The 22,130-nt window shown below is 44.1% G+C and overlaps 1 protein-coding gene across 5 annotated transcripts in view; it reads right to left on the reverse strand.

Moving 5' to 3' along the window:
- The window catches only part of LOC137369804 (focal adhesion kinase 1), a 717,355-nt gene that overhangs the window by 39,687 nt on the left and 655,538 nt on the right, over positions 1-22,130 (reverse strand). The gene's annotated exons all lie outside the window — the stretch shown is intronic.

Consider the following 22,130-nt stretch of genomic DNA (forward strand, 5'->3'; position numbering starts at 1 on the left):
GATTATAACTTACAGACACTGCACTAAGACCTTTTACAATTAAACTGATAATTCGTGTTTAAACCTAACAGGCTCTTGTTTACTTAAGACATGATGATGGTGCTTCGCTTCATTAGTGTGGGAAATGGTAAAGATTAAAACGCAGTGAACGAAATAGGGATATTTCTAAATTCTAACTTGTGAACCCTTTTGGTAGTTCTGATGTAGTCTGTAATCAATTTGTCCCAAGCCTCATCCCCATGGGAATTTCTTGTTTATGATTTATTTATTATTTGCGTCTTCTTTAAACTCATACTTTAAATATTTGGTTTGTGATGAATGCCTTTATTTGGATCAAGCATTTTCACTCTCTAACCCAAATATGCTGACATGAATACTGTTGTAAGAGGGATATAAACTATGTACTTGAAATCGATTTTAAACAGAAGAATTCGTCTCCATTCTTGCACCAGCTTGAACAACAGTACATTGAGAGTTGCTACAAATAGTCATATTTTTAAGTCACCTAATCTCAGTTTATACTCCTAACTTTATAACAGTACTAAAATACTGAAACAAAGGCCATTTCTCTGCAGAAACAATGGCGGAGAAATTCAACTCGCGCTGAGCAGCATGAATGGAACGCTCACTAAAGGCGTCACTCTGAGGCCCAATCGAAATGGGCCTAATTTGAATGAAATAGATGAGCTGCAGATGCCATTTGGGCATCTTTGTGAAGCTTGACTGTTGGGGCCTGACCAATTCTGGCTAGCTCCAACACCCCAGTAGGTCCTGGGTGGGGGGAGGCAGCGAAGTGAAGGGCAGCCCTGCAGTTCTGGGCTGAACATATTAAAAAGTTTTCTGCATGTTTTTTGAGGAGCTCCAGCAGTCCCTATTCGTAGCACTGGGTAGACTGAAGATGTGGAACAATTGGCGATGCATGCGTGGTACATTTGCAGACTAGTTTTGACCAGGGTCCAAGAACTGGTGTTATGACCTTGATTTGCATATGCAAGGCACCTAGTGCTCATTACAGCTGAGTGACTTGCACTGCTATAAGTCACTGGGTTTCAATTTGGTTGTTGGTGCACTTCCAGGAGATCGGGCGCAGGAACTGGCATAATAATGTTAAATTTCTGCCCCCTAAGTTTCTGTGAGGATGATGAAGACATAATTCAAATGTTATACTGAGGAGAGGGTGTTAAAGTACTCTAAGAAAAATGGGTCATCTTCTTCCATAATAGTTCATGTTTATGTTCCTTGAATCTATATGAAGATGACTGTGTAGCGCTGCTTGCACACTGAATTTTTGCAGTCTATGTGACATCCTGTAGGATGTTGACCCAAACCAAAAGTGAATTACAAAGCAAGAAACATGAATGTTTGACTGTACAGAGATGGTTTTGCATAGTAAGTACAGTATAGAAGGTGAAAACCCAAAAAAGGTAATTCTTCAACTGAAGCAAACTCGTCCACATTTCTAAATGACACACTTTCATTCAAAAACTGTGTTAGCTACCACTTCTTTGCAGTACTGTGCAAATGCTACATTGTCAGATATGCTGTCTTCTGGATAAGATCGGCAACCGAGGCCCTGTCCACCTATATAGGTGGACTTAAAAAGAACACTTGATACTATTTGGAGAGAAGCAGGTTGTTCTCCCAGTGTTAGTCCTTCAACATTCCTTCCTCAATCAACATCATAAAACACAGTTTAACTGGTCATTCATCTCATTTGCTTTCTGTGGGACCTTAATGTACAAAAATTTCCTGCTGTGTTTGTCAAAACTAATTAAATAGATGTGAAATACTCTTTGTTGTGCAAGGGCATTATATAAATACAAGCTCTTCCTTTCTGGAGTAATTGTTATATGTATTTGAATAGATATGTGGATCTCTGGCTTCCTCAACTTCACTGCAACACTAGTGGTCACAGTAAATGTGGCTTTGCATTTGCATCGATACGACTCAGTGTAGTACAAGGGTGGCCTAAATATCGCCAACAAAAACTCATCTAAAACACCAAAATGTTTAGTCTATTTCAATGAAAGCCCTGAAGCAATAAGCAACATTCTACCAATCTTTACAATAACCTACAAAGCAATTATATAAACGTGCTCTCCTCACACCACACCCATTTGGCTTGCAGTGCCAGCTTCTGCACTCTGTGCATGTCTTAACTGTAAAGTGGTCAGCATTGGCATGTCAAGCGGCTTTCTGACAAGAAAACACAGTCAAAGGCAGTGTCATTAACTTTTAGTTTCCAATGGAATTTATTGGTCTGTTGGTTTCTGTATTTCTAATATTTTGGGTTACCCGAGTACTTTCTGCCCAAGATTATAAACCAATTATAGTAACCAATATCTTGTAAAGCAGAATTTAAATGCATGAAAGTACATTCAACCACAGCAGATGACATCTCAAAAGCTGTAATAGTTACATTAGGAGCTATTCTGTGACTGGTGTGGTCTGAAGAACCCCAATGTACTGTTCAACAAAATGGCAGGATTCCAACATTTTTTGGCATGTTTGACACACACAGAAAATACATCCAAATAAAGCTACTGAGAAACTTACACATGAAAAACTTCCACTCGATACGGAGTCTGCACTCTTTCACCATATGGACGCAGCCTATGAGCCCAGAAGGTTTAGGTCCAGATTAGCTGAGATCTAAAGCTTAAGGAATCCCAAATGTGTATAAGGATGCTGCAAGAACTTAACCAGCTAAATCAATAGAGCGCATTAGCGCAGAGTGTTACAACTTCCTGCTGCATGTTCACCTGTGACCAGCCTCCCGTTTCGGACAATAAAAGCAAAATACTGCAGATGCTGGAAATCTGAAATAAAAACAAGAAATGTTGGAAATACTAAGCAGGTCTGGCAGCATCTGTGGAGAGAGAAGCAGAGTTAACATTTCAGGTCAGTGACCCTTCATCAGTTCTGATGAAGGGTCACTGACCTGAAACGTTAACTCTGCTTCTCTCTCCACAGCTGCTGCCAGACCTGCTCAGTATTTACAGCATTTCTTGTTTTTACTCCCTTTTAGGACATTGGCTTTCAGGTTTATCTGAAGCAAAGTGGGAGGAATCTTGGACATCCACAGGTCCACCCTGGTTGCTTATATTTTTAACTGTCATCATAAAGAAATTATTTTTATTTGATTCTTGCCTCCAGAAATAGACAAAATGCTTAGGGTCTGTTATAGAAAGAATGAAATAACTAAATTTGCAAGAAATTGTTCACATTTTCCTTAAAACTTGACATCCAGCTCCAGTTTTATGAAACATATAGATAGATAATACAAAAGCACGGTTCACAGGGCACTGTGTCCGTTCCATTTCCTGCACTTCTGCTTTCACCCCTTTCCCTCCCTCCCAGAATCACAATAGGGTTCTCCTTGTCCTCACTTTCCACCCCACCAGCCCCCCACATTCAAAGGATCATCCTGTGCCATTTCCGCCTCCTCCAAACAAATCTTTCCCTCCCCTTTCAGCATTCTGAAGGGACCATTCCCTCCTTAACATCCTGATCTGCTCTCCAGTCACCCCCACATCTCGTCCCCATCCCACAACATTTTCCCATGCAAATGGAAGCAATGCAGTCCCTGCCCTTTTACCACCCGTCTTCCCAGCATCCATGGCCCTAAACATTTCTTCCAAGTGAAACAGTGATATACTATATGTTCTGCTCATAATGTGATCTCCTCTACACAGATTGGGTGATGGCGTTGTGTAACATGTCTGTTCAGTCTGCAAGCGTGACGCCGAGATTCCGGTAACCTGTCACTTTCATTCTCTGCCCCATTCCCACTCTGTCTTCAGCCTCCTATACTGCTCCAATGAAGCTCAACCTAAGCTTGAGGTTTGCACCTCATCTTTCGATGAGGCACTTTACTGCCTTCAGGACTCAACATTGAGTTCAACAATTTCAGATCATAACCAATGCCCCCAATTTTTCAGACAGCAGCTGTTGGTTATGATTCTGCTACTCCCATTTATGCCTCCTTTAGACCTTATGTTGCTTTACTTGTTCCCTTTTGTCTTGTAATCTCTCCTGCTGTCCACATCATCAGAGACCTTCCCTTTTGTTCTTTCCTCCCCTTGCCTCTTTCTCTGCCTCTGTACTTGCTTAACACCTATTACCATTTTCCAGTTCTGATGATGCAATTTTAACTTTTTTTCAGGCATACACCTGAAATACTCACTGTTTCTCTCTCCACAGATGCTGCCTGACCTGCTGTGTATTTCCAGCATTTTCTGTAGCTAGATGCTAAGTTTTTGCAAAAGCACATACGCTGATATGTTTTAACCCATTATCAACAAACTTCTCTCCAATCCAGAAACACACACTGCCAGCCAGATGTGACCACACATTCCAGAATTAAGATAACATCTTATTTTGCCAAGATAACTTGTCAGCACAGTTGTATTTCTGTCAGTGGTATTTCCAAATAGGGAGAAGTTGGGCATAATTAATCTTCCATCGACATTTCAAGTTTTGCTAGCCAATTTAGCATTTCCAGATTGCATTTACAGTCAGAAGAAAAATAAGTCAGAACTTGTTCAATTATTGTTGTAGTGTTTTTAAAACCATAAATTGAAAGTTATTATCTTTCATTTCATCCAATCTGGAAATAGCAGTGATACAGGTAAGAAATAAGATTTGATATATTAGAAGCCAGCTTAAGATAATAAATGGATGAAAATCTCACAAATGGGAAGGAGTGCTTTAATAAGTATTTACAGATGCTGTGGGGGGCTATAAATTTTGAAGATATTTCTCAACATATTTTCCAGGCATAATTCCAAAACCCATAAAGGTCTGTGTGTAATTCTTACCTTGGCAGCTACAATATATACAGAAGAGATCGGGGTTGTTTTTTGAAAGAGACACTTTTCAATCCTAGGTAACTGTGACCAGTAACACCCAATGTGCCCTGTTTGAAAGAGCCACTTCTCAACAAGATACAGGCTGGTCTTTAATCTAATAAACAATCTATTAAGTTTGTGGTTGAAAGCTGAGAAGTCTTGTTTAAAATAAATAAGGTAAAATAATCTTCTTGCTCTTGTTTGTTCAGGCATCATGTTGGGCTGGATTTTACCAAATCCACGATGTTGGGCTCTGTGGCCGTGGTGGGGTGGGCCGGGGGCGGGGGGGTGGGGGGAGATACTGTCAGCGTCCCGCCATGGAGGCCAAAGCTGGGAGAACCTGCTGGGCGACAGGACCTGAATTTCAATATTTAGATCAATAAAATGAATACATTTGGATAAACTTACCTTCCATCATCCAGGCCTGCCACGATCCTCGGTGTGACAGCCATCACTCTCACGTCTTCAATTCCCCGTCTGGGGAAAGCCAGCGTGACACAGATGGGGAAGGGGGAGGGGGTAAGATTCTCAGTGCGGGGAGTAGGGAACTGGGTCAAATAAACGTAATGGTGTGGGGGATAATGGGAAGGGATGAACTTTAAACTTTGTGCAGTCTGGGTGGGGGTGGGGTGGTCAGATTTAAAAGCTGTGTTTTGGAGAGGGGGGAGGGGGAGGAAGGGCAAATAGTTAATGTACATGTTATTGGGGGGGTGGTGGTGGGAAAGGATCATTAGAAATTTACTTGAGTACTTTTGGGGAGGTGTAGCTTTAAAAATTTAAATCTGCCGGCGGGGCTGGCTGTCCTTGAAAAATAGCGTCAGCGCCTGCGCACAGGCAGCTAATGCCATTGCCAGGGGCTGACAGCCTTCTTCATGTGATTGGGGGAGGGGGGGGGGTGGGCCGGGAGCAGGCTTCCCCGGCTATTTAAATGAGCCGACGTGCAGGAGATTGCACTGGCTCTTTGGGGTGCAACCCATTTTGAGCTCGCCGCCCTTAAAATCCAGGAGGATAGCCAATTGTGTCAGTCACTGAAGGGTGGACAGGGGGGGAACATACAACACTGTCATAGTCATACAGAGAACATGGTTTGTGATTTTAGTTAAGGTCATTTTGTGCTGCGAAAAGGGTGGAAGCCAGACTGGAGTTATGTTTCTATTCAGCTGAAAAGGATTTGTGTTTGACTTAACAGTTGCTGTACATATTCTTAGGTGTAGGTGGTCTAGGAGCACCCCAACCTCTGTGCAGTTCCTCCCTTATCTCCATCTTACTATGAGACCTACCTCTTGCTTTTTCAATCCTTTTTTCACTTAACTCCTAATACTCCAATTTCCCCAAGACAATACTCAAGACACTATCCTGCTTCCTTTGAAAATTGCTTTCTTTTTCTCAAAAAACCCTCCACCCTTCTGTCCTCATCATTTACTGCCTCATCTCTAACCTCCACAACCTCTCTAATATCCTTTAATGTATCAATGCCTCCCAGTTCCATTGACACCTCTCCCTAACTCCCTGTTTGAATCACTCCAGTCTGGCTTCCACCCTTTTCGCAGCACAAAATGACCTTAACTAAAATCACAAACCATGTTCTCTGTATGACGATGACAGTGTTGCATGTTCCCCCCTGTCCACCCTTCAGTGACTGACACAATTGACTATCCTCCTCCAATGCTTTGCCTTCTTCATCTCTTCATGGGACTAACTATGCATGGTTTCATTACTACCAATTTAATGTGGTCATTGCATCTTCCGAAATGCTTTCCTTTTCTTTCCCTGCATTGCCACCTTCGAAGTCTCTTGAGGACTGGTCCTTAGTCTCCACTCTTACTCACTGGTCTTGGCAACAAGTTCCACAGGCATACGGTCGGTCACCTTCCACATGTATGCCAATAACACTTAGCTCTTTCCCTCCACTACATGCCTGAATGCTTTGTGCTGTCAGACTACTTTATGAGGTCAGACAGCCAATCTTGGATGCATCATAGAACATAGAACAGTACAGCACAGTACAGGCCCTTCGGCCCACGATGTTGTGCCGAACCTTTAACCTACTCTAAGATCAAACTAACTACCTACCCTTCATTCTACTACCATCCATGTACCTATCCAAGAGTCGCTTAAATGCCCCTAAAGTATCTGCTTCTACTACCTCCGCTGGCAGCGCATTCCACGCACCCACCACTCTCTGTGTAAAGAACCTACCTCTGACATCTCCCCGAAACCTTCCTCCAATCACCTTAAAATTATGCCCCCTGGTGATAGCCCTTTCCGCCCTGGGAAAAAGTCTCTGACTATCCACTCTAGCTTTGCCTCTCATCATCTTGTACCCCTCTATCAAGTCACCTCTCATCCTTCTTCGCTCCAATGAGAAAAGCCCTAGTTCCCTCAATCTTTCTTCGTAGGACATGCCCTCCAGTCCAGGCAGCATCCTGGTAAATCTGCTCTGCACCCTCTCTAAAGCTTCCACATCCTTCCTATAATGAGGCGACCAGAACTGAACACAATATTCCAAGTGTGGTCGAACCAGGGCCTTATAGAGCTGCAGCATAACCTCGCGGCTCTTAAACTCAATCCCCCTGTTAATGAAAGCCAACACACCATACGCCTTCTTAACAACCCAATCAACTTGGGTGGCAACTTTGAGCGATCTATGGACATGGACCCCCAAGATCCCTCTGTTCCTCCACACTACCAAGAATCCTGTCTTTAAGCCTGTATTCCGCATTCAAATTCGACCTTCCAAAATGAATCACTTCACACTTTTCCAGGTTGAACTCCATCTGCCACTTCTCAGCCCAGCTCTGCATCCTGTCAATGTCCCATTGCAACCTACAACAGCCTTCCACACTATCCACAACTCCAGCAACCTTCGTGTCATCGGCAAACTTGCTAACCCAGCCTTCCACTTCCTCATCCAAGTCATTTATAAAAATCACAAAGAGCAGAGGTCCCAGAACAGATCCTTGTGGAACACCACTGGTCACCGAGCTCCATGCTGAATACTTTCCATCTATTACCACCCTTTGACTTCTATGGGCCAGCCAATTTTGTATCCAGACAGCCAACTTTCCCTGAATCCCATGCCTCCTTACTTTCTGAATGAGCCTACCATGTGGGGAACCTTATCAAACGCCTTGCTAAAATCCATATACACCACATCCACTGTTCTTCCTTCATCAATGTGTTTTGTCACATCTTCAAAGAATTCAATAAGGCTTGTGAGGCATGACCTGCCCCTCACAAAGCCATGCTGACTGTCTCTAATCAAACCATGCTTTTCCAAATAATCATAAATCCTGTCTCTCAGAATCCTCTCCAATAATTTGCCCACTACCGATGTAAGACTGACTGGTCTATAATTCCCAGGGTTATCCTATTCCCTTTCTTGAACAAGGGAACAACATTTGCCACCCTCCAATCATCCGGTACTACTCCAGTGGACAGTGAAGACGCAAAGATCATCGCCAAAGGCGCAGCAATCTCTTCCCTTGCTTCCCGTAATATCCTTGGGTATATCCCGTCTGGCCCCGGGGACTTATCTGTCCTCATATCATTCAAAATTTCCAGCACATCCTCCCTCTTAACCTCAACCTGTTTGAGCATATCAGCCTGTTCCACGCTGTCCTCACAAACGACCAGGTCCCTCTCACTAGTGAATACTGAAGCAAAGTATTCATTTAGGACCTCCCCTACCTCTTCCGACTCCAGGCACAAGTTCCCTCCACTATCCCTGATCGGCCCTACCCTCACTCTGGCCATCCTCTTGTTCCTCACGTAAGTGTAGAACGCCTTGGGATTTTCCTTAATCCTACCCGCCAAGACTTTTTCATGTCACCTTCTAGCTCTCCTAAGTCCATTCTTCAGTTCCTTCCTGGCTACCTTGTAACCCTCTAGAGCCCTGCCTGATCCTTGCTTCCTCAACCTTAAGTAAGCTTCCTTCTTCCTCTTGACTAGCTGTTCCACATCTCTTGTCATCCAAGGTTCCTTCACCCTACCATCCCTTCCCTGCCTCATCGGGACAAACCTATCCAGCAGTCGCAGCAAGTGCTCCCTAAACAACCTCCACATGTCTGTCGTGCATTTCCCTGAGAACATCTGTTCTCAATTTATGCTCCCCAGTTACTGCCTAATAGCATTATAATTCCCCCTCCCCCAATTAAATATTTTCCCATCCCGTCTGCTCCTGTCCCTCTCCATGACTATAGTAAAGGTCAGGGAGTTGTGATCACTATCACCGAAATGCTCTCCCACCGAGAGATCTGCCACCTGGCCTGGTTCGTTGCCAAGCACCAAATCCAACATAGTCTCCCCTCTAGTCGGCCTATCTACATATTGAGTCAGGAAACCTTCCTGGACACACCTGACAAAAACTGCTCCATCCAAACTATTTGCACTAAGGAGGTTCCAATCAATATTAGGGAAGTTGAAGTCACCCATGACAACAATCCTGTTACTTCTGCACCTTTCCAAAATCTGCCTCCCAATCTATTCCTCCATGTCTCTGCTGCTATTGGGGGGTCTATAGAAAACTCCCAACAAAGTGACTGCTCCTTTCCTGTTTCTGACTTCCACCCATAATGACTCAGTAGACAACCCCTCCTCGACGACCTCCCTTTCTGCAGCTGTGATACTATCCCTGATTAACAATGCCACTCCCCCACCTCTTTTACCTCCCTCCCTATTCCTTTTGAAACATCTAAACCCCGGAGCATCCAACATCCATTCCTGCCCCTGTGATATCCACGTCTCCGTAATGGCCACAACATCGTAGCTCCAAGTACTGATCCATGCTCTAAGTTCATCACCCTTATTCCTGACACTTCTTGCATTAAAATAGACACACTTCAACCCATCATACTGGCTGCAACTTTGCCCTGTCAACTGTCTAACCTTCCTCACAGACTCTCTGCACTCGGTATCTGCCTGTTCAACAGCTACCCCATCCACTGATCCGTGGCTCCGGTTCCCATCCCCCTGCCAAACTAGTTTAAACCCTCCCGAAGAGCTCTTGCAAACCTCCCGCCCAGGATATTGGTGCCCCTCCAGTTCAGATGCAACCCGTCCTTCTTGTACAGGTCCCACCTTCCCCAGAAGGTATCCCAATGATCCACATATCTGAATCCCTCCCTGCTACACCGGTTCTGTAGCCACGTGTTCAGCTGCACTCGCTCCCTGTTTCTAGCCTCACTAGCACGTGGCACCAGTAACAATCCTGAGATTACTACTCTGCTCGTCCTGCCTTTCAGCTTCCAACCTAACTCCCTATATTTGCTTTTCAGGTCCCATCCATTTTCCTAGCTATGTCATTGGTACCTAAATGTACCACGACCTCTGGCCGAAGCTACTGTCTTCAGCCCCTGCCACAACCTCCACTCCATTACCACTGATTCTGTTCTCCTCCCCAGCTATGTCTCAGGCTCAACTAAAACTGTTTACAACTTTGGCATTTTGTTCATCCCTAAGTTTATCCTCAGACTCTACATCCATTCCATCACAGATAATACTTATTCCACAATTACTTCCACTTCCCCAACAATGCCCGCCTTCAAGTGATCACATCAAGTGATCATGAAAGCTGTTGCATTTTTGTAAAAATCCAGCTGGTTCGCCAATATCCTTCTGGGAAGGAAACCTGCTGTTCTTACCTGGGTTTGGCCTACATGTGACTGCTGTTCCACGTCAATGCGGTTGACTCTTAACTGGCTTAGTAAGCCACCCAGTTACGTCAAACTGTTATAAAGATTATCGATGACAGCAGTTCAAGGAGGAAGCCCAACAGCACCTTCTCAGGGCAATTAGGGATGGCAATAAATACCAGCCTTGTTTGCGACACTCAGACTCAGAGAATGAATAGTGAAAAAGAAAATTGTTGGTGCCGTGCCTCTAGCCATCGGGTCCCCAAATTCCCTCCTTAAAATTCTCGGACTCTCCAACGCCCTTTTATCCTTTGAAAAATCTTCTCAAAACTCATTTATTTAACCAAGATTTTGGCAGTCCTTTTTAATCTCTCCACTTTTACCTCAATATTTTATTTGCTTACAGCTGTCTGTGAGGACCTTAGAAATTTCTTTCAGGGGCAAGCTGTTGCTGCTGAGAATGCTAGATGATTCTTGACGGCTTTTTTAGCGACTGGAGGGCTGTTTTCAGTAGTGTTCCGCAGGGCTCAGTACTCGGCCCCCTGCTCTTTGTGGTGTATATTAATGATTTGGATGTAAATATGGGGTGCATGATCAAGAAGTTTGCGAACGACACAAAGATTGGTCGTGTGGTAGACAGCGAGGCGGATCGCTGTCGGTTGCAGAAAGCTATTGATGGTCTGGTCAGATGGACAGAAAAGTGGCAAATGGAATTCAACTTGGAGAAGTGTGAGGTGATGCATTTGGGGAGGTCAAACAAGGCAAAGGAATACACGATTAATGGGGAAATATTGAGAAGTGCACAGGAAGTAAGGAACCTTGGAGTAAATGTCCACAGTTCCCTGAAGTTAGCAGGACAGGTTGATAAGGTGGTGAAGGCGGCATATGGAATCCTTTCCTTTATTAGCTGAGGTATAGAATATAAGAGCAGGGAAGTTATGCTAGAACTGTATAACTCATTGGTTAGGCCACAATTTGAGTACTGTATGCAATTCTGGTCACCTCATTACAGTAAGGATGTAATTGCACTAGAGAAGGTACAGAGGAGATTTACGAGGATGTTGCCAGGACTGGAAAAATGCAGCTATGAGGAAAGATTGGATAGGCTGGGGTTGTTCTCCTTGGAACAGAGAAGACTGAGGAGAGATCTGATTGAAATGTACAAAATTTTGAGGGGTCTGGATAGAGTGGAGGTGAAGGGTCTATTCACCTTAGCAGCGAGGTCAGTGACGAGGGGGCATAGATTTAAAGTGATTGGTAGGAAAATTAGAGGGGAGATGAGGAAAAACCTTTTCACCCAGAGGGTGGTGGGGGTGTGGAACTCATTGCCTGAAAGGGTAGTTGAGGCAGAGACCCTCAACTCATTCAAAAGGTGTCTGGATATGCAACTCAAGTGCCGTAAGCTGCAGGGCTATGAACCAAATGCTGGAAGGTGAGATTAGAATAGGTGGATCATTTTTTGGCCAGCACAGACATGATGGACCAAGTGGCCTCTTTCTGTGCCTTAAACTTTCTATGATTCTATGATTTAGGTGGCCTATTCCTGGGCCTGTAACTTCGAAGAATCAAATCTGAGTTACCATCTAATTTTGCGTTTCTAATTCCAAGGACGTTCTTAACCTCTGCTCAGCACTGCTTCCTAACCCCTAACAGTACAGCTGAGGTCAGAAACAAGCTGTGTGGGAATTTGTGGTAATGAATATGCATCTGTGACACCATGAATTGGAGAACACAATGTATCACCCAATTCCAATCCTGGTTTTTGGCAAGAAAAAAATGCATGCAATGTCCTCAATTCCATTGGTGACTTAAGTCTTAACTATTCACTTAATTGAAACCATAGAATCTTCAAACACATTACAGCCACAAATTTTTGTTTTAAAAAAAGATTTGACGTTAGCATGATTTTGGAGATTTTTCTTTGAAGTTTCCAGTAATCCAAAACCCAGTTAATTTTTTTGGGTGAAATTACAACAGAATTGAAGCAACTGATTGAGTAAAAACAATGGTAGTGCAGAAGGGATCATAATTTATTTTCAAGTAGTGTCATGCAGGCCCCCACCTGCCAAGAATAAGGCACATTAATTTCGCCACATGGAATTAAATTTCAAATTGTTGCTGGGAAGAAGAGAAGGCCTATGACAAGGGGTTGCCAGGCCCCTGGCTTGAAAGACATTTTTGCATATTAACAGACAGTGCGTGGAACAAAGGAGCTATCCCCTGCTCCAATACAATCCACAAACAGACGTGGTCAAACCAGTTAGTCACATGACTAACCTGCTTTGCAGTCTGGGTTTTTTTCTGAATTGCACAGAGTTTTGAACTGAGAGTTTGAACAGAAAGCAGAATGCTCCTGGACTGAAGAAGACCTCCTGTCTGCCTGCCTGCTCCCATCTCTTTCTTACAGAACTCCAAAACCCACTGAAGACACATGAACCATGAGAGAAAAGTCTCCTACCCTGAACAAGGTTTAAGAAGAATACTGGGTCCCAACAAAAAGAAAGACCTACCTCCAATCAAGGACTCTACAGCGAACTCGAAGAACAGTAACAAAAAAACTCTTCAGATATTGCCTCAAACTTTTCCACTTTATTTTTTTCTGCTCTTTTCTCTCTCTATCTGCATGTGTGTATCGCATGTGCATGTTAGCATGGGCGCATCGTGTATCCGTAGGTGATAACTGAATTAGAGTTCAAGTTTAGGTTGAGTAAAATTTCACTTTTCTTCTTTAAACCTGAGAAAGCATGTTGTGCTGGTTTCTTTGCCTTATAATTGGAAAGCGGTGAACAAGGATTCACCAAGGGGGAGCTAAAAACACGGTGTGTTTAAAAATTAAACCCTGTTACGGTAAGACCAGGTGAAGGCTGAAAGGAAACCCTAGACCTCTTTCTCATCTGATTGTAACAGGAGAAACTTATCACTTCCATGCTGAGCTATGAAAAACTATACTTTTTGAAGAACAAAGCATCAAACCTAACAAAAAAAACTGATGATTTGAATCCTGCCAGTTTGAGCTGGAGATCAAGTCAGTGCATACATCAACCAACTAATGTCACATCTTCTGGCACATGAACTAATGAAGGGTAGCCGGCTATACAAGCCCTGGAGAATGCATTTAACTTAGGTCACCCTGCCCTTGACTGAATGTGATCTCTGTGCTGACAACATAAGATTCATACAGCAGAGGTGGTCGTCATTTGGCCCCTCGTGCCTATGCTGCTCCCTGAAAAACCTGGAGGGCCGAATAGCCTGTTCCGGTGCTGTACTGTTCTTTGTTCTTTGGAGTGCCACTCACTTGTTCTTTCCCCATAGCCATGCAAAATTTTCCTTTATAAATATTATTGAATCTGCTTCCATCACCCTTTCAGGCAACGCATTCCAGATCATAACAGCTTGCAGAGTAAAACATTCTGGTTACTTTAGCATAATGTACATAAGCTGTTGCTGGGTAGATTATGTATATCGACCTTAAATATCATTACAGGATGTGATGTTACGAGTCTGCACCTTGTGTTGCTCAGCCTGTTAATGTGGCTACCCTAGTAAGAAGACCCCTGCAAGTAAACTTCTGTTACTTTGACCCAGAGTCTACTTTCCTCATTTGATATGAATAGCACATTGACAAGTGTTAGAATTAGAATTAGAATTAGAACATTACAGCGCAGTACAGGCCCTTCGGCCCTCGATGTTGCGCCGACCTGTGAAACCATCTGACCTACACTATTCCATTTTCATCCATATGTCTATCCAATGACCACTTAAATGCCCTTAAAGTTGGCGAATCTACTACTGCTGCAGGCAGGGCGTTCCACGCCCTTACTACTCTCTGAGTAAAGAAACTACCTCTGACATCTGTCCTATATCTATCACCCCTCAACTTGAAGCTATGTCCCCTCGTGTTTGCCATCACCATCCGAGGAAAAAGACGCTCACTATCCACCCTATCTAACCCTCTGATTATCTTATATGTCTCTATTAAGTCACCTCTCCTCCTCCTTCTCTCCAACGAAAACAACCTCAAGTCCCTCAGCCTTTCCTCATAAGACCTTCCCTCCATACCAGGCAACATCCTAGTAAATCTCCTCTGCATCCTTTCCATAGCTTCCACATCCTTCCTATAATGCGGTGACCAGAACTGCACGCAATACTCCAGGTGCGGTCGCACCAGAGTTTTGTACAGCTGCAGCATGACCTCGTGGCTCCGAAACTCGATCCCCCTACTAATAAAAGCTAACACACCATATGCCTTCTTAACAGCCCTATTAACCTGGGTAGCAACCTTCAGGGATTTATGCACCTGGACACCAAGATCTCTCTGTTCATCTACACTACCAAGAATCTTCCCATTAGCCCAGTACTCTGCATTCCTGTTACTCCTTCCAAAGTGAATCACCTCGCACTTTTCCGCATTAAACTCCATTTGCCATCTCTCAGCCCAGCTCTGCAGCCTATCTATGTCCCTCTGTACCCTACAACATCCTTCGGCACTATCCACAACTCCACCAACCTTAGTGTCATCCGCAAATTTACTAACCCACCCTTCTACACCCTCTTCCAGGTCATTTATAAAAATGACAAACAGCAGTGGCCCCAAAACAGATCCTTGCGGTACACCACTAGTAACTGAACTCCAGGATGAACATTTGCCATCAACCACCACCCTCTGTCTTCTTTCAGCTAGCCAATTTCTGATCCAAAGCTCTAAATCACCTTCAACCCCATACTTCCGTATTTTCTGCAATAGCCTACCGTGGGGAACCTTATCAAACGCCTTACTGAAATCCATATACACCACATCCACTGCTTTACCCTCATCCACCTGTTTGGTCACCTTCTCGAAAAACTCAATAAGGTTTGTGAGGCACGACCTACCCGTCACAAAACCGTGCTGACTATCGCTAATGAACTTATTCTTTTCAAGATGATTATAAATCCTGTCTCTTATAACCTTTTCCAACATTTTACCCACAACCGAAGTAAGGCTCACAGGTCTATAATTACCAGGGCTGTCTCTACTCCCCTTCTTGAACAAGGGGACAACATTTGCTATCCTCCAGTCTTCCGGCACTATTCCTGTCGACAATGACGACATAAAGATCAAGGACAAAGGATCTGCAATCTCCTCCCTAGCTTCCCAGAGAATCCTAGGGTAAATCCCATCTGGCCCAGGGGACTTATCTATTTTCACACTTTCCAAAATTGATAACACCTCCTCCTTGTGAACCTCAATCCCATCTAGCCTAGTAGCCTGAATCTCAGTATTCTCCTCAACAACATTTTCTTTCTCTACTGTAAATACTGACGCAAAATATTCATTTAACACTTCCCCTATCTCTTCTGATTCCACACACAACTTCCCACTACTATCCTTGATTGGCCCTAATCTAACTCTAGTCATTCTTTTATTCATGATATACCTATAGAAAGCCTTAGGGTTTTCCCTGATCCTATCCGCCAATGACTTCTCGTGTCCTCTCCTTGCTCTCCTTAGCTCTCCCTTTAGATCCTTCCTGGCTAGCTTGTAGCTCTCAAGCGCCCTGACTGAGCCTTCACGTCTCATCCTAACATAAGCCTTCTTCTTCCTCTTGACAAGCGCCTCAACTTCTTTAGTAAACCACGGCTCCCTCGCTCGACAACTTCCTCCCTGCCTCACAGGTACATACTTATCAAGGACACGCAGTAGCTGCTCCTTGAATAAGCTCCACATTTCAATTGTTCCCATCCCCTGCAGTTTCCTTCCCCATCCTACGCATCCTAAATCTTGCCTAATCGCATCATAATTTCCTTTCCCCCAGCTATAATTCTTGCCCTGCGGTATATACCTGTCCCTGCCCATCGCTAAGGTAAACCTAACCGAATTGTGATCACTATCACCAAAGTGCTCACCTACATCTAAATCTAACACCTGGCCGGGTTCATTTCCCAGTACCAAATCCAATGTGGCATCGCCCCTGGTTGGCCTGTCTACATACTGTGTCAGAAAACCCTCCTGCACACACTGGACAAAAACTGACCCATCTAAAGTACTCGAACTATAGTATTTCCAGTCGATATTTGGAAAGTTAAAGTCCCCCATAACAACTACCCTGTTACTCTCGCCCCTGTCGAGAATCATCGTCGCTATCCTTTCCTCTACATCTCTGGAACTATTTGGAGGTCTATAAAAGACTCCCAACAGGGTAACCTCACCTCTCCTGTTTCTAACCTCGGCCCATACTACCTCAGTAGACGAGTCCTCAAACGTCCTTTCTGTCGCTGTAATACTCTCCTTGATTAACAATGCCACACCCCCCCCTCTTTTACCATCTTCTCTGTTCTTACTGAAACATCTAAATCCCGGAACCTGCAACATCCGTTCCTGCCCCTGCTCTACCCATGTCTCCGAAATGGCCACTACATCGAGATCCCAGGTACCAACCCATGCTGCAAGCTCACCCACCTTATTCCGGATGCTCCTGGCATTGAAGTGGACACACTTTAAACCAGGTTCTTGCTTGCCAGTGCCCTCTTGCGTCCTTGTAACCATATCCCTGACCTCACTACTCTCAACATCCTGTACACTGGCACTACAATTTAGGTTCCCATTCCCCTGCTGAATTAGTTTAAACCCCCCCGAAGAGCACTAGCAAATCTCCCCCCCCAGGATATTGGTACCCCTCTGGTTCAGGTGAAGACCATCCTCTTTGTAGAGGTCCCACCTACCCCAGAAAGAAAGTGTTAAGAAAGTGTTTCTATATTTTTTGTTAAGAATAAGTTTTGAGGACTTATATTTAAAATGTGGAGATGGATTCATTGGAAGGCTAAAGACTTCATAGAAGCTGGACTTTTCTTTGTTGTTGAAAGGAGACTGAGATGTTGTTTAAGAACAGCTTTGTTGGAAGTTATGTGCTTTATGCAATAAGCAACAGAAACTTTGGTGACCTGTGGGAGATGTTTACAGAGAAGTGACAGGTCAAGATTTATAGGGGTCAGGAGGCATGACTCTTGAGATATTGTTCTTGATTTCACTTTAGTTTAGTTTAGTTATACAGCACTGAAACAGGCCCTTCGGCCCACGGAGTCTGTGCCAACCATCAACCACACATTTATACTAATTCTACACTAATTCCATATTCCTACCACATCCCCACCTGTCCCTATATTTTTCCTACCACCTACACCAGGGGCAATTTCTAATGGCCAATTTACCTATCAACCTGCAAGTCTTTGGCATGTGGGAGGAAACAGGAGCACCCGGAGGAAACCCACGCAGACACAGGGAGAACTTGCAAACTCCAAACAGGCAGTACCCGGAATTGAACCCGGGTCGCTGGAGCTGTGAGGCTGCGGTGCTTACACTGCGCCACTGTGCCGCCCTTTGAACAGTGTGTTGGGCTGTGAACTGTTTTGAAGACAATTGGAGAAATCCTGCCAAGAAAGAAGCCACCCTCTTCTATCTCTTTGTGAACTTCCTGAGAATAAAATGTAAGAAATAGAGAAACTGATGCTACATCTCTCTTAAATGCCTGCCAGAAACCCCTGATGACGCATTTCTCCTGGAAAGTCTGCCAAACTGATCCACACCATCGCTGTAAAGAAATGCTCTGGAAAGATCCCCGCGACAGCCGTCTACGCGTATTTGGGATGCCAGATCAAAAAGGGACAACAGACATCATTCCATATCTTTTTTTTTCTTCAAGAATCAGAATTTAGCCAAAGTATTCTTTTTATCTTTTTTATGTGACAGACCTCAGCAGAGAATTTCTGTATTTTTTCAGTGTGTGTGTGTTTGTGTGTGGGGAATTTAAAAAGGGAACTTCCGTATTTCAATCTGTGTGTTAATGCTTTGCTTCATTACTGGTTAAGTCTTGTTTTACAATAAACTTATAATTTTGCTGTTTCTTAAAGAAACCTGCTTGGTATTTTATTCTGGGATAAAGAGTAGTGTACACGATTGACCGCATCAGTAACTGGGTAAAGTTTCTAAAAAAAATATACATTGTGACCTGTGGAGAAGTGGAACTAGAAAAGACAGTGCACTCCTGCCACCTTGGTCATAACACAAAATAGTATGTTTAAAAAAAAATTGTTCAGGGGCAGTGGGTGTCGCTGGCTATGCCAACATTTGTTGCCCATCCCTATTTGCCCTTGAGGTGGTGGTGGTGAGATGCCTTCTTGAATTGCTGCAGTCCTTGGTGTGTAGGTACACCAATAGTGCTGTTAGGAAGGGAGTTCCAGGATTTTGACCCAGTGACAGTGAAGGAACGGTGATATAGTTCAAAGTCAGGATGGTGTGTGGCTTGGAGGGGAACTTACAGGTGGTGATGTTCCCATGCATCTGCTGCCCTTGTCCTTCTAGGTGGCACACGTTTCAGGTTTGAAAGGTGCTGTCGAAGGAGCCTTGGCGAGTTGCTGCAGTGCATCTTGTAGATGGTACACACTGCTGCCACTGTGCGTCGGTGGTGGAGGGAATCTTGAAGGTTGTGGACGGGGTGCCAATGAAGTGGGCTGCTTTGTCTTGGATGGTGTTGAGCTTGAGTGTTGTTGGAGCTGCGTCCATTCAGGCAGGTGCAGAGCATTCCATCACACCCCTGACTTGTGCCTTGTAGATGGTGGACAGACACTGGGGAGTCAGGAGTTGAGTTACTCACCACAGAATTGCTAACCTCTGACCTGCTCTTGGAGCCACAGTATTTATGTGGTTGGTCCAGTTCAATTTCTGGTCAATGGTGACCCCCAACATGTTGATAGCGGGGGATTCAGCAATGTAATGCCACTGAACATCAAGGGGAGATGGTTAGATTCTCACTTGTTTGTGATGGTCATTGCCTGGCACTCATGTGAGGCGAATGTTACTTACCACTTATCAGCCAAACCGGATTTTGTCCAGGTCTTGCTGCATCTGGACACAGGCTGTTTCAGTATCTGAGGAGTCGTGAATGGTGTTGAACATTGTGCAATCATCAGCGTACATCCCCAGCTCTGACCTTATGATGGAGGGAAGGTCATTGATGAAGCAGCTGAAGATGGTTGGGCCTAGGATACGACCCTGAGGAACTCCGGTGTAATGTCCTGGAACTGAGATGATTGACCTCCAACAACCACAACCATCATCCTTTGTGCTAGGTATAACACTAACCAGCAGAGAATTTTCCTTCTGATTCCCATTGACTTCAGTTTTGCTAGGGCTCCTTGATGCCATACTCCGTCAAATGCTGCCTTGATGTCACTTTCACCTCACCTCTGGAGTTCAGCTCTTTTGTCCATGTTTAGGCCAAAGCTGTAATGAGGTCAGGAGCCGAGTGTCCCTGGCAGAACCCAAACTGAGTGTCAGGGAGGAGGTTGTTGCTGAGTAAGTGCCACTTGATGGCATTGTCAACGACCCCTTCCGGCACTTTGTTGATGATCGGGAGTAGACTGATAGGCCAGATCGCATTTGTCCTGCTTTTTGTACACTGGACATACCTGGGCAATGGGTAGATGCCAGTGTTGTAGCTGTACTGGAACAGCTTGGCTAGTTCTGGAGCACACGTCTTCAGTACTATTGCCGGAATGTTGTCAGGGCCCATAGCCTTTGCAGTATCCAGTGCCTTCGGCCGTTTCTTGATATCACATGGAGTGAATCGGATTGGTTGAAGACTGGTATCTGTGTTGTTGGGGTCGAGATGGATCATCCACTGAACACTTCTGGCTGAAGGTGGTTGCAAGTGCTTCAGCCTTATCTTTCGCACTGATGTGCTGGGCTCCCCCATCATTGAGGATGGGGATGTTTGTGGAGCCACCTCCTCCAGTTAGTTGTTTACTTGTCCACCACCATTTACGACTGGATGTGGCAGGACTGCAGAGCTTAGATCTGATCCGTTGGTTGTGGGATCGCTTAGCCCTGTCGATCACATGCAGCTTCCACTGTTTGTCACGCAAGTAGTTCTGTATTGTAGCTGCACCAGGCTGACACCTCATTTTGAGATATGCCTGATGCTGCGCCTGGTATGCCCTCTACATTCTTCATTGAACCATTTGTGGCCGTGATAAAAATGACTTTCCCAGCATAAGAAAGCAAAAAGTATTGAAGACTTTGAAGAAACATGGAAAAATCAATTCCATTATCAGAAAGCTTCGAGCGAGTGGCCGTGCCCAACCAGGTCAAAGCGTGGCTGAGATGGATTCGAAGATTCAAAAGGTACCATTCCGCCTCAGATTTCACAGCACAATCAGACAAAGAACAGGTCAGTGTTTTGCTTTACACCATGGGAGACAGTACAGAGGACATCCTGACTACCCTGGGGATTGATGAAAAAGAAACCCCATAAGGTGAGAAGATTAAAGCATTAGGTTACTTTCAGATCAGGAAAAATGTAATCTTGGAGCGAGCTAAGTTCAAAGGGCGCACTCAAAAAGTCAGTGAAAGTATCGATTTGTTTATTAATGATCTGTATAAAGTAGCTGAAGATTGTGACTACAGGAGTCTGCGAGAAGAACTGATCCAGGATAGAACAGTAGTCGGGGTTTTAGACAAAGTGCTGTCAGACCAGCTTCAGTCGAGAGATCTGACTATGAAAAAAGCCATTTTATTGAGCAAGCAGAAGTATGAAAGAGTAATCGACTACTAGATTGGGGGGATCGGGGGAGCCCAGCCTCAAAAATTCTGAAAACAGTCGGGTCCGTTGAGAAAAGAGAGAGAAATGGCACTACAAAGCCCAAGAGGCAGGAAAGACGCCTACAGGCAGCAGCACTGAATTACAGAAGGTGCAGCCGGGAGTAGCACCGGCGGGAAAATTGCCCAACCCAGAGTGCTGAATGCTTCTGGTGCAAGAGAAGGGGGGTCACTTTCAGCAAGTCTGTCACAGCAGAAAACAAACATTGCAGACTGGAAAAAGGATAGAGGAAATAAAGGAGTGTTAAACAATTAATACTCCCTTCCTAGAAGAAGTACAGGCAAAAGAAAGCTTGCTGGGAAGCAGAAATTCTAGTGGGAGAAAATAAAACTATTCTTAAATTAGATACAGGGACAGTGGTTTCTATCCTGTCTCATGAAACACCTTGGCTGAGGAAAGAAAAGCTTAGGGAAACCAACAAGAAAAATGATACAGGCCAGGAGGGATCCAGTTGAAGGTTCTGGGAGAAACTTAGACAACCTTAACACATAGAAACAACACGACCCAGAAACTCTATATATCATTAGGAACTAAGCCTGTTCACTACTCAGTAAGAAAGCTTGTTTGGCCCTATAGACCTTACGCAGGGTGAAATTAGATCGTCCCAGAAAACTCTTCATTGGTGGGTTTGTTACGATCAAGGTGGGAGTAATGTACTTTTAATTCAGTTCACCACTCCATAGATCACAGCATATTTGTAAAATTTCCCACCTACCGAAAATTAGCCAAATTAAACACTTTATTTATCCTCCAGAATAAAGCACACAAAACCAGGTTTCTTTAAACAACAACAAAATTAACTATTTATTAATAAACCAAGCTTTAAACGATAATCAGATAAATCTATATGTATGAAAAGATTTTATAACTTCTTATTCTTCCTAACCCTCATGCATACAGACATACATTCAAAAATCGGTTAACCAGTTTTAAAAGATTGTTTTAAGTTGCAATGGTTTCTTAGGAGTAATCAAATAATTAGTTGCCACAGTCTGGTGGGATATTTCTGGATC

The sequence above is a fragment of the Heterodontus francisci genome, chromosome 5 (assembly GCF_036365525.1).
Source record: "Heterodontus francisci isolate sHetFra1 chromosome 5, sHetFra1.hap1, whole genome shotgun sequence".
NCBI lineage: Eukaryota > Metazoa > Chordata > Chondrichthyes > Heterodontiformes > Heterodontidae > Heterodontus > Heterodontus francisci.